The 13,544-nt window shown below is 40.9% G+C and overlaps 1 protein-coding gene across 1 annotated transcript in view; it reads left to right on the top strand.

Moving 5' to 3' along the window:
• Positions 1 to 291: 291 nt before the first annotated feature.
• Positions 292 to 13,544, top strand: part of LOC143788879 (beta-1,3-galactosyltransferase 2-like) — a 61,746-nt gene continuing 48,493 nt past the window's right edge. Inside the window, exon 1 of the mRNA XM_077278799.1 lies at positions 292 to 349. The gene's annotated coding sequence lies outside the window, so the exon portion shown is untranslated. The remainder of the gene's footprint in view (positions 350 to 13,544) is intronic.

Here is a 13,544-nt window from a genome sequence, read left to right as displayed (position 1 = left end):
ACGTTAGGGAGTGATCCAAAGTGATTGTTTGCAGTGAGTTTTATCTTGTAGACATGCTCGACATAAACCCTGCACCTTCACAGAGCAATGTAATTGTAGATGTGTCTGCAGATATCTTACACTACTGCAGCTTTACTGCTATTTATACTGTCTATTCTATACACGAGTGTCTTGTCCTGTGTCTTCTCGAATACCTACATACTGTAATATATGGTGAACTAAGAATAAGGGTTAAACAGCTCCAGGTGTCGGAGCTCCACCTTTCTGCTTCCTCATCAGTAATTGCATTCGGTCTTACCTGTTGCTTCCCTCATTTGCAGCCTGCTTAATGCTTAGCACTCGGATCCCGGTAAGTTGGCTTTTATTTACACTTTAATTTTTATTTTTAAAATCTTTTTATTGTAATCAAATAGAAGTGTATGAAGGTTGATAACAGAAAAAACTGTAAAAGAATAGAATATAGTTCACAAGTGACAGCGGGGAAAGTCGGCATCCTGCGAACGCTGATTACAAGCAATATTTAATGACACCGAGACTATTGTTCCTGTTATCAATGGCTGGGCAGCTTTCAATTATGTGACACAAATATAAAGTTAAAGCAACAAAATGTTCAATCTGCTCAACCAAATTTGTTTAAAAATCAACATATTTCTACACAGATGCTCAGTGTATACTAGATGGATGCTTCGTGTTATGTCATCTTGAGCAGTTATTACTGAATATAACAATCTTTGCATTGATCTCCTAAAATGTGTTCATGTAGTCAAAATGAAGACAGACTGGGTAATTGTTCATTTTGTCCATTGTTTCCTTGTGGGGAGAAGAGCCATGTGAGAAACGGCACCATATATTGTGTCACATAGGTTCCCAATATCTATGATAATTTCTGCTGTAAGCAATGTTTTAGTCTTGAGGAGAGAATATCTCAGGCATGTGGCATTCAATAGACCCATTCAAATTGGACAGGAGAAACCTTGAATTTGCCTCCATATGGAGCTTTTGGGAATCCTATTATTGCTTGGTTGAATGTTGTATGGTGATTGGTGATGTATAAATGGCACTATGCTATCTCCCATTCATCTACACAAGGGCGGACATATCATTGGTGCAACCTGTGCAGCCACACAGGGGCCCAGGAGGTAAGGGGGCCCATTTCTACCTCCCAAGCAGATGCAATTTTGCATTTTTAGAAGCTATTGGGCTGCAAAGGGCCCATATATTGCTCTTGTACAGGGGCCCTTTTCTGTCTGTGTCCTCCAGTGCATCTACGTTCAGAAGGTGCTCTGAGACTGAGATCTGGTGAGTCTGAGATCTAATGGTGTAGGGAGGAATCATTGTCATGGACTTCCTTTGCTGTTTTCCAACTTCTTCAAGGTTTACAGTACTGTGTGATATATGTGTGCTTTCACATTGCGTTTATCTGCACATTTGTGGGTCCCATCGGGGCTTTACTTCCAAACCCGCCAGCAAAACGGGATTGTGACTTTTGACCCAACGGGGCCATAGACTACGTGTGCCTCTGCTGTGCATCATTTTCGCCCATAAATGCCTGCTGGAGGCAGACAGCCAGAGGGGAATTCATGCAACTGACAGATTGTCTTTAGCTTGAGAAGTCTTTTCACCTACAAACGACTGACCGATTTCTGTTTTGTTGACTAGTCTGCTATGGGTAAAGATTCTTGGAGATTTCTAATGGATTAGTAGATATTAAAGTCACCACATCAGGAACCAACAACTATCCCACAACTCAAGATACAGTAATCAGACCATACTTGTTTCCTGGTCTAACACTTGTGCAGCAGCCTTTTCATTCAGGCCATGGTGCTCTGTTATAGTGCCAGGTATAGCCTCACATACACATGATGCCCTGTGCCTGGATAAACTTCAGTCAGTAGAGGAAAGACCTAAGGGTACGTGCCCACGATCAGAAACTGCTGTGGGTTTTACGCAATGTCAAACCCACAGTGGCCAGATGTTACAGCATAGCGGATGTTGACAATGCATCCATAGACACTCGCAGATCACCCACGGACACTGACATGTAGTGCGTCTTTCCAGACAGCAGCTTGTCTATTTCTCTTGCGGAGACGCGAGCCTCTGCGAGAGAAATTATATCAATAGAATGTATTGAACGCGATGAACGTGGTGCATTCAATAGACAACAGCTCTTTGGACGAAGCAAACATGCGCTACGAGTTCCAGACCCTGAGCACCCGGCCTAATATTTAGGTTTTCTGGCTTTTGGATCTAAATACTGGGGCTCTTTAGTTTGTGTATATGGTGATATTAGTACCAAGGTGCACTCAGAAGAGCAAAAAAAAAACCTTGTTTTTGTGTATCTATAATATCAACTCTTAGAAAAAAAATGAATAATGTCACACCCTTTTACTGTAAATGTATACAAGCACATACATAATGCATGTGAGCATTGATAGCACATTGAATACTGTATAGATAGTAAATGATAGCTTCCCAGAGAACTACTTCCCAGAGAGACATGCTGGGTGATGTACTTTCCTTTAGAAGTTATTGCATGCATTATATAATGGGAGAAAACGAAAAGGTTGATTCCAGCTCCAAAGTGTTTGAATAAAATTAGATCCTTTATTGGTACATGTTTAAAAAACACAGGCTGCAATGCTCTCCATAATGAAAACGGGAAACGAGCTACGCGTTTTGATCTATTACAGATCTTTGTCAGAGCTACAGAGACACAGACATACTAACATTATAAAACTACCACCAACCAATGAGCATGAACTACAAAAACATGTGACTTAAGGTCCTTCTAGTGCAATACATGATCTTTCTAAAAACAACATTTCTTAGAAGAATATATCAATTATAAATATATATATATACAAAACGAAAAAAAGAGTAAGAAAGGAAAAAATTATACAGCTCATAAATATGATGTTAATAATGGTACATTAACTCGTTGCGTTTATTAAGACCGGCTGGAAACCGGGTGTTCAAGTAATAAATCCAGAAGGCTTCACGTGTGAGAAGACAGCGCTTAAAATTCCCACCTCGCTGAGGTTTATTGACACGTTCAATACCGTATGCCAGAAAATGTTTAGTGCTGCATGCATGTTGAGTAATAAAATGTTTAGATGCAGCTGAAACTGATCGGGACGAATCACCCGCATTCTCAATGTTACCCACCACCATTTTTTCGTCCGAGTTTCAGGAGGAGTGGAATAATATTTTAAGCAATTGCTCTTTGAATTTGATGAGACTTATTGTTAAATATGAACATATTAAATTGAATGAAATACATAAACAAATGGAGGACATAAATTTGTCATTAGTACAATATAAGAACTTGTCTCAGTTTGATTCCCTTATAAAGAAAATGCATGAAAATATCTCTGCATTGGAGGATGATATCACGGAAAGAAAAAGGAGAAAATTCACTAGAGACATGAATGACTATGCCAGTAATAAAGTCTATGAATGGGGGCAGTGGGAGAACATAAATAGAACTCCTAAATCTATTTTGAAACGAAATCAGTCTCACTATAAACAAATGGCAGCAAAAACGCACGTAAATTTTACCTCCTCCGATCCTGAGTCTTCGGATAACAATCGCAGCATGTCAGATGTATCTGTCAATGATGCAGGAGCCGCTGGGAGAAAAAAGTTTTTTCGACATTCAAAAAACGCCAAAAGCGTGGGGGTAGAAAACACCGCAGAAAATCAGGGTGTCACAACACGCAACAGGAGACGTCTATTCAAGTGAACAACAATGACAACGTCTTGAATTTATCATCTAAAGTCCTTACTGAAGATCAACTTGCGGTTTTATCTTTAGGTTTGAATTTTGCCCCTAGCCAAAAATTTGATTTATTCTCCACTCTTTTGGATATTAACAAGTTTATTCGAAACTTGACAGTTAAAAAACATTTTCTGAACAGTGTGGATAATCCAGCTGATGGTGGACAACTACAGGAGACCTCTATTCACACTAATGAGTTTCATGGAATGGATTTTTCGGCTCAAGTTTCTTTAGTTGTTTTACAATCATTACATAATGAGAATCAAGCTAATATAATGACAATTGATCAATCTCATAATTTTACAGCTAAAAACCCTAATTTCTATCCCATTCAGTCTAGATCTGAATGTATGGATAGATTTCAGGAGGTGATGGAGCGAGAATTGCGGAATTTGGATAAAAACTTAACCCTTAATGGATCTGAGTTTAATAACAACTTCTCACGTAAGCAATGGCAAGCTTTACATCAGTTACAGGACATGAAGGACATAGTAGTCAAAATGTCCGATAAGGGTGGGTTGGTGGTGGTTCTCAATGTGGCTGATTACCATCTCAAAATAATGGAACTGTTGTCTGATTCATCTACTTATATTGAATTGAAAGGAAATCCATCTATGGATTTTAGAAATGAGGCAATCAAAATAATTGAAGAGGGTGTGAGTTTAGGGGTTTTAACCAAAAAACAATCTGATTATTTAATTGTACAGGATCCTGTATGCCCTATCATACATGGTTTACCGAAAGTGCACAAAAATGATGTTGTCCTCCCTTTAAGACCAATAGTATCTGGTATTGGCTCAGCTAATGAGCATTTTTGTGAATGGGTCGACTCCCTGTTGCAGCCTCTTGTGAGTTTAATCCCTGGCTACATCAAGGACTCAAAGGAAATTCTGGGAGTTTTTTCTAGTAAAAAATGGTCAGCAAAATTTACTTGGCTCTGCTGCGATGTAGTTTCATTATATTCATGCATTCCACACCACTTAGCTATGCAGGCCCTTCATTTTCATTTGGACAATTTTAGTAATTATTCCTTGGATTTGAAACAATATATCTTACAGGTCACCTTTTTTCTCATGACTCATAATTTTTTCACATTTGATTCTCGTTATTATTTACAGAAAACAGGTGTGGACATGGGTGCGAAATTTTCACCTTCTTTAGCCAACCTCGTCATGGCATATTGGGAATATAATTATATTTTTTCTGTTTCCAATCCTTTTTTGTCCTGTATACAATGGTATGGCAGATACATCGACGATCTACTCATCATATGGTCTGCCGATGTATCTGCCATACCAGACTTTATCAATTATTTGAATTTAAATGATTGTAATTTACGTTTCACGCATAAGTTCAATCAAAAAGAAATTAATTTTTTGGATCTAAATCTTATTGGTGTTGCTGACCAGTTAATTGAAACGAAAACCCATCATAAATCACTTAGTGGTAATTCCATTTTACATGCGCACAGTGGACACCCCATACATACTATTCAATCCATACCAGTTGGTGAATTCGTTAGAGTAAAAAGAAACTGCAGCAATAGTATAGTATTAAAAAATGAAATTGATATGGCATCTAATAAATTGAAACGTCGCAGTTATCCACAATGGATGTTAAACAGGGCACGCAGAATTGTTGAACACAAAGATCGTAATAATTTAATTACACCTGTTGCCTTGAATGAGTCTGGTCCAAATTTGACAGATAGAACCAGTAATAATAACAAACCTTTTATTTGTTTTCAATTCAGCCCTCAATTCAGCAATATTAAAAATCTTATTAATAAATTTCTGCCCATTCTTTATGAGGATCCTAGTTTGGCCAGAATTCTTGATACGGGGATTAATGTAATATCTAGACGGGCTGCCACTATAGGTAATAAAATTTCACCTAGCATGTTCCGTCCAGATAAAAGTATAAATAAAACATGGCTAAATTATAATGGGTTTTATAAATGTGGTAGTAACAGGTGTAAAATGTGTGCTCATACGTCAATCAATAAGTCATTCATGAATTCAGATAAATCAAAAAACTTTATTATCAAGCAATATATCAACTGCAACACTGCCTTCGTGGTATATAAAATTGACTGCACCATTTGTCAATTGTCATATGTTGGATGTACTTCACGTAAGTTGAAAGTACGGATTAATGAACATTTATATGACATTGAGAATGCGGGTGATTCGTCCCGATCAGTTTCAGCTGCATCTAAACATTTTATTACTCAACATGCATGCAGCAGTAAACATTTTCTGGCATACGGTATTGAACGTGTCAATAAACCTCAGCGAGGTGGGAATTTTAAGCGCTGTCTTCTCACACATGAAGCCTTCTGGATTTATTATTTGAACACCCGGTTTCCAGCCGGTCTTAATAAACGCAACGAGTTAATGTACCATTATTAACATCATATTTATGAGCTGTATAATTTTTTCCTTTCTTACTCTTTTTTTCGTTTTGTATATATATATATTTATAATTGATATATTCTTCTAAGAAATTTTGTTTTTAGAAAGATCATGTATTGCACTAGAAGGACCTTAAGTCACATGTTTTTGTAGTTCATGCTCATTGGTTGGTGGTAGTTTTATAATGTTAGTATGTCTGTGTCTCTGTAGCTCTGACAAAGATCTGTAATAGATCGAAATGCGTAGCTCGTTTCCCGTTTTCATTATGGAGAGCATTGCAGCCTGTGTTTTTTAAACATGTACCAATAAAGGATCTAATTTTATTCAAACACTTTGGAGCTGGAATCAACCTTTTCGTTTTCTACTACTACAAGTTACCACGTGGATCGGCGTGGAGGTTCCGTGCACCTGCCAATGGCTGCTTGGTGAGCTGGCTCTTTGTTTTTCTTTTGTGTCTACATTATATAATGGGCACTGAAGTCCACATAAAGCTACAAATGGATACACTGACCATAATTAATAGATACAATTAAACAACATAAACATTGGTTCCCCCAATTGCATACCCCTATTAGGCACTGGTAATTACCCCACTGGTGCAGTAAGAGTGCGCTGGAAATCAGTTTTATAGTTCACTTAGGCTAGTTTAACATTTGCGATTAAGTCCGCAGCGTATCGTCCGCAACCGCAAACACATGCAAAAACGCATGTAAAAGTCTGGTAACACAGCGTTTTTTATCCGCATCAGCCTACACATGATGGTAAAAAAAACGCAGCGTTTGCATGCATTTTTACATGTGTTTGCGCTTTTTATGCGCATGCGTTTGATATTTCCAGGAGGGTGTGTCTTTAATGGGCATGTCTAAATCAGTTCCTGGACATACGCAGTCCGAAGTATGCAAGCGCATCAAACACATGCGTACGCAAAGACATGTGTACGCATGCGTTCCCATAGACAGTAATGCGTTTTTTTGCCACATTCCTTCCACTAACAACCGCATACGTTTCTAGGTGGCAAATTGACACCTCTAAAATTACTACATGTAGCATTTACCGCGCCAAACCGCAGATGACGAAATGACGCATGCGTCGTCAAACGTGGCAAAACGCAACCAATCGCCTACACCTGCGTCCCTAATGTTAAAGATAGGAATACACCACGCATGCGGAAAATTGCGGCACCAACCCTGCGGACACAACCGCAAATGTGAAACCAGCCTTAACAGGGTTGAATTAGATGAATATCCCGGCAATAGAGTCCTCTAAGTTGTGAATCCAGAGGCAAACTTTAGGAGATCTTTAAACCCTTTTTGCACTAGTTCGAGTTGGCAGCTTGAATTTATTTATTATCGCAGGCTCATAGAATCGCAGATCAAAGCTCCCATACACACTAGATAGCTGGAATCCAGATAATTGTTATCTTGTCTCACTGCTCCTTACACAGGAGCGTGATCCCTATTGACTTTATTAACTTCTACATGTCAAATTTAAAAAATATATAAGATGATTAATTAAATACTAGAGAATATAGTTACCTTGGACTGACTTTGTAATAACTATATAAATAAAAATAGTCAAAGCAAGTGGTTAAAAGGATTGTCCAAGCTTCTGATGACCTATGCAGTGGGTAGGTCATCAATAGTGATGGTCTGAAAATCGGGACCTCTGCCAATCAGCTGTTATATGCTCCATCGATGGCCTGATGTAGATACATAGAATGAAGCTGCAATGTGCAGATCTGATCAAGAGAATTAAGCTACTGTGTAATACCTGACCGGGAGCTATACATTGCTTCTCTTTTCAGTGGGTTTACATCAGGCTGTCGAACAGCTTATTGGTGGGGGTGTCAGCAGGTGTCAGACCCCTACTAATCTATTATTGATGATTAGGGTTGAGCGACTTTTATTTTTATAGGATCAGGTTGGGTTTCACGAAACCCGACTTTCTCAAAAGTCGGGTCGAGTGAAATCGGCCGATCCTATAAAAAAGTCGGGGTCGGGGACGGCCGAAACACGAAACCCAATGCAGTGCAATGGGATACTATGGTTCCCAGGGTCTGAAGGAGAGGAAACTCTCCTTCAGGCCCTGGGATCCATATTTAAGTGTAAAATAAAGAATTAAAATAAAAAATATTGCTATACTCACCCTCTGACGCACCCTGGTAGTAATTGGCATCTTCCGTTCCTAAGAATGGCGCTTGAAAGACCTTTCGATGATGTCACGGCTTGTGATTGGTCGCGGCGGCCCACGTGACCGCTCAGCGACCAATCACAAGCCGTGACGTAATTCTCTCAGGTCCTAAATTCCTAGAATGAGGATTACGTCACGGCTTGTGATTGGTCGCTGGCGGTCACGTGGGCCGCCGCGACCAATCAAAAGCCGTGACGTCATCGAAAGGTCCTTCACACGCTCATTCTTAAGAAGGAAGGCTGCCGGAAAGAAGCCGAGGGTGAGTATATTCCTATTAGGTATATACTCACCCTCGGACGTGCCCTGCTTCTTTCCGGTAGCCTTCCTTCTTAAGAATGAGCGCGTGAAGGACCTTTCGATGACGTCACGGCTTGTGATTGGTCGCGGCGGCCCACGTGACCGCCAGCGACCAATCACAAGCCGTGACGTAATTCTCATGTCCTAAATTCCTAGAATGAGGAATTTAGGACCTGAGAGAATTACGTCACGGCTTGTGATTGGTCGCTGAACGGTCACGTGGGCCGCCGCGACCAATCACAAGCCGTGACGTCATCGAAAGGTCTTTCAAGTGCCATTCTTAGGAACGGAAGATGCCGGTTACCAGCGGCGATGTCCAGGCTGCGTCGGAGAGGTGAGTATATCAATATTTTTTATTTTAATTCTTTATTTTACACTTAAATGTGGATTCCGATACCGATTTCCGATATCGCAAACATATCGGAACTCGGTATCGGAATTCCGATACCAGATTCAGAAGATCGCCGACCTCATGGCCGACCCCACACAGGGGTCGGGTCGGGTTTCATGAAACCCGACTTTGCCAAAAGTCGGCGACTTCTGAAAATGGCCGACCCGTTTCGCTCAACCCTATTGATGATCTTTCCACAGGATAAGCCATCAATATCTTGTAACTGGATAATCCCTTTATATTTTGTAGCACATAAACAATTTTTAAATCACATGATATGAAACATAATATTTTAACCCTCAACTGGTGAGGTGGGGTTTTTGTCATGCAACTGGTGATGTGGGGTTTCCTAAATTTAGAAATTTCTTATTTTTACAGAAATCGCAAAGATCACATTTGTTTTAATCGTTTTCTAATTGATTACACATGAGTATAACAAATTTTTGACACCCACAAGTATCGGAAAATGTAATACTTTGATAAAAATAAAGAAGTTTTCAATATTTGAAAATGTGTAAAAAAGAATTACATGAGTGGTGATGTGGGGTTCAGCAAGGCCAAGACAGCACTTAGCGACAGCTAGCTCTGTTATGCGTGGCCAGAAGAGAGAGGCCTTGACAACATCTTGTTGACAAGGAAATGGATGGAAGCTAGTGAGACAGGTATCCTCATAGCAGCATTTTTCAATGAATGGCAGCCGAACAAAAATTTCCTGTTGAGGGTTAAGTCACCTCAATAACTGCAAAACAAGATTGTATTCTGTCTGAAACTAATACTTAATAGCATGTAAAGGTATTGTGTGTAAAAACTAAGAATCTGTGAAGAAACAGGATATTCTATAGCATACCAGTATATTATATGTCACAATCTTTTTGAAACAGGACACAGAATACCATTTCACACATAATATGTATTACGGTACTAGGTAAATGTAACACTAGATCATGACAAATGTCGGCATAAGGGTTTTGTTTCTGCAGAACTTGAACCTTTAACTTATTCAAAGATAAAGTTTCCAAGAGAGAACACACACCTTACAAACAAGTATCACACATAGTAACACACAAGATGGATCACACACAGTAACACACATGATGGACTCGTAGGATCTTTTTCCTGCAATTAACAGCAGGTCATTGTTTTAATACTTTTCTTTAACCTCTTCAGAACATATGACATACATGTACAGTGGGTACGGAAAGTATTCAGACCCCTTTTAAATTTTTCACTCATTGCAGCCATTTGATAAATTCAAAATAGTTCATTTTTTTCACATTAATGTACAGTCTGCACCACCCAATCTTGACTGAAAAAAACAGAAATGTAGAAATTTATTAAAAATGAAAAACCAAAATATCACATAGTCATAAGTATTCAGACCCTTTGCTCAGACACTCATATTTAAGTCGCAACTCACAGTGCATGTCAGACCAAATGAAAATCATGAGGTCTGAGGAACTGGCCAAGGAGCTCAGAGACAGAATTGTGGCAAGGCACAGATCTGGCCAAGGTTACAAAATAATTTCTACAGTACTCAAGGTTCCTAAGAGCACAGTGGCTTCCATAATCCTTAAATGGATGAAGTTTGGGAACACAAGAAGTCTTCCTAGACCTGGCGGTCCAGTCAAACTGAGCAATCATGGGAGAAGAGTCTTGGTGACCCCCAAGATCACTGTGGCTGAGCTCAAGAGATGCAGTAGGGAGATGGGAGAAAGTTCCACAAAGTCAACTACCACTGCAGCCCTCCACCAGTCAGGCCTTTATGGCAGAGTGGCCCAACAGAAGTCTCTCCTCAGTGAAAGACATATAAAAGCCCGCATAGAGTTTGCTAAAAAGCACATGAAGGACTCCCAGACTATGAGAAATAAGATTCTCTGGTCTGATGAGACAAAGATAGACAATTTGGTGATATTTCTAAGTGGTATGTGTGGAGAAAACCAAGCACTGCTCATCACCTGCCCAATACAATCCCAACAGTGAAACATGGCGGTAGCAGCATCATGCTATGGGGGTGTTTTTCAGCTGCAGGGACAGGACCTCTGGTTGTTATTCAAGAAAACATCAATGCAGCCAAGTACAGAGATATTCTGGATGAAAACCTCTTCTAGAGTGCTCTGGACCTCAGACTTGGCCGAAGGTTCACCTTCCAGCAAGACAATGACCATAAGCACACAGCTAAAATAACAAAGGAGTGGCTTCAGAACAACTCTGTGACTATTCTTGACTAGCCCAGCCAGAGCCCTGACCTAAACCCAACTGAGCATCTCTGGAGAGACCTGAAAATGGCTGTCCACTGTGATGCAGTGGTAGCACCATACGGAGTGAAAAGGCAGTGACCCAAGCAAGTTCAAACAAAACATTCCTTTAATGTGTTACTTCACACAGTCTATTAGAAATACACAATACATGGCTTTTTCATCCAGACCAGTGGAAATACATAGTACACGGCTTCTTCATACAGTCCATTAGAAATACACAATACACGGCTTTAGTTTGCAGTCAATAAACAGGCCGGACTTCCCTCTGTCCAGTTTCCCTGGGCAACCGCACGCCGATACCAAGTCTCTTTACTCATGCCGTACACCACACGCTATCCTCCGGATTGCAGCCTAGTAAGCAAAAGACAGCCCTAGATGCATGGTGTCAGTCTCTTTGGTTCCTTTTGCCCCTGAGGTGCTCCACACAGAAAGAGCTCTGCAGGCAACTGCAACACAGACACAGCACCTCCTCTAATAAAGGGCCTTTTAATCAGTCACTACTTCACCATTCTAATCACAGCCACACCTGTGACTGCCATATGCCCTCATGGCCTCACTATGCCTCCGTGCGCATTCTGGAGAGCACAAACAGTGCCCCCTAGCTGTAACAGGGGTCACTACCTCACACCACCAACATTCACCATCCAACCTGAGGGAACTGGAGAGGATCTGCAAGGAATAATGTCAGAGGATCCCCAAATCCAGGTGTGAAAAACTTGTTGCATCATTCCCAAGAAGACTCATAGTTGTATTAGCTCAAAAGGGTGCTTCTGTTGTGAATTCTGCTTTTGGGCTCCCTCCAGTGGTTGTAGGTGGTAATGCAGTTGCCCCTGAGTTGCAGTCCTGGTCAGGTGTATCTGCTGATTGCAGTTCTGACTGGGGTATTTAGGCGTGCAGGATTCATTAGTCCTTGCCAGTTGTCAATTGTTGTTGGGAGGTGTTGGAACTCTGCTTGGTTCCTCCTGCCTTTCTGCCAAATCAGCAAAGATAAGTGTCTGTTTTTTTTTCCTGTGGCACACATGCTATGTGCTTCACAATTCAGTGCTATTCTTTGTGTTTTTTTGTCCAGCTTCGATTGTGTCAGTATTTTCTCAGTCTTGTTGGATTCTCTGGAGTGGCAGATATACATTCCATGTCTTTAGTTAGATTGTGGAACTTTTTGTATTATCTGCTGTGGATATTTTTGGAAGGGTTTTAATACTGACTGCCTAGTAATCTGTCCTATCCTTTCCTATTTAGCTAGAGTGGCCTCTTTTGCTAAATCCTGTTTTCTACCTGCGTGTGTCTATTCTTCTCCTACTCTCAGTCATTATTCGTGGGGGGCTGCCTATCCTTTGGGGGTCTGCTCTGAGGAAAGGTAGCATTCCTATTTCCATCTATAGGGGTATTTAGTCCTCCGGCTGTGTTGAGGTGTCTAGGGTTTGTTAGGCACACCCCACGGCTACTTCTAGTTGCGGTGTTAGTTCAGGATTTGCGGTCAGTACAGGTTCCACCGACTCCAGAGAAAGTTTCATGCGGCTCCAAGGTCACCAGATCACAACAGCTTCTACTTAATACTGAGCAAAGGATCTGAATATTTATGATCATGTGGTATTTGTTTTTCATTTTCTACATTTCTGTTTTTTTCAGTCGAGATGGGGTGCAGAGTGTACATTAATGAGAAAAAAATGAACTTTTTTTAATTTACCAAATGGCTGCAATGAAACAGAGTGAAAAATTTAAAAGGGTCTGAATACTTTCCGTACTCACTGTATGTCATATATCACGTCCCTGACTTTCATGCAGGCTAGCACACTGCATCTGGATCTTTACAGGCAAATTAAGTCTTAGAAGACCTGAAGGTGGACACCTGCGGGAGGAGTAAAGCTATGCCCTTGGCTGTTAACCTGTTAAATGCTATTGTCAATCTCTGACAGCGGAATTTAACACGTGCCAGCGGTGGCTATTGGCATACCTGCAGGCTCAGACTGGCCCACCGGAGAACCGGAGGATTCTCCGGTGGGCCCAGGCACTGACACCTGCTGGCATACTGGCCAGCAGCTGCCTAGGGCCCCACTGCTCCAGGGGCCCCCAGCCAGTGGCCCGCCCTGTGCCAGTAGCAGCAGCTGGAGACAGGATCCTGTCCCCGCTGCTAAAGTAAAATGAATATTCATGCTTCCCCACGCCCCTATGGGCATGGACAGGCGTGAATACCATTTCTCTTTAATAGCGGGCAG

The sequence above is a fragment of the Ranitomeya variabilis genome, chromosome 8 (assembly GCF_051348905.1).
Source record: "Ranitomeya variabilis isolate aRanVar5 chromosome 8, aRanVar5.hap1, whole genome shotgun sequence".
In the NCBI taxonomy this organism is placed as follows: Eukaryota; Metazoa; Chordata; class Amphibia; order Anura; family Dendrobatidae; genus Ranitomeya; species Ranitomeya variabilis.
Note: the sequence above shows the minus strand (reverse complement) of the source record. Positions and strands in the feature narration are given on the sequence as shown.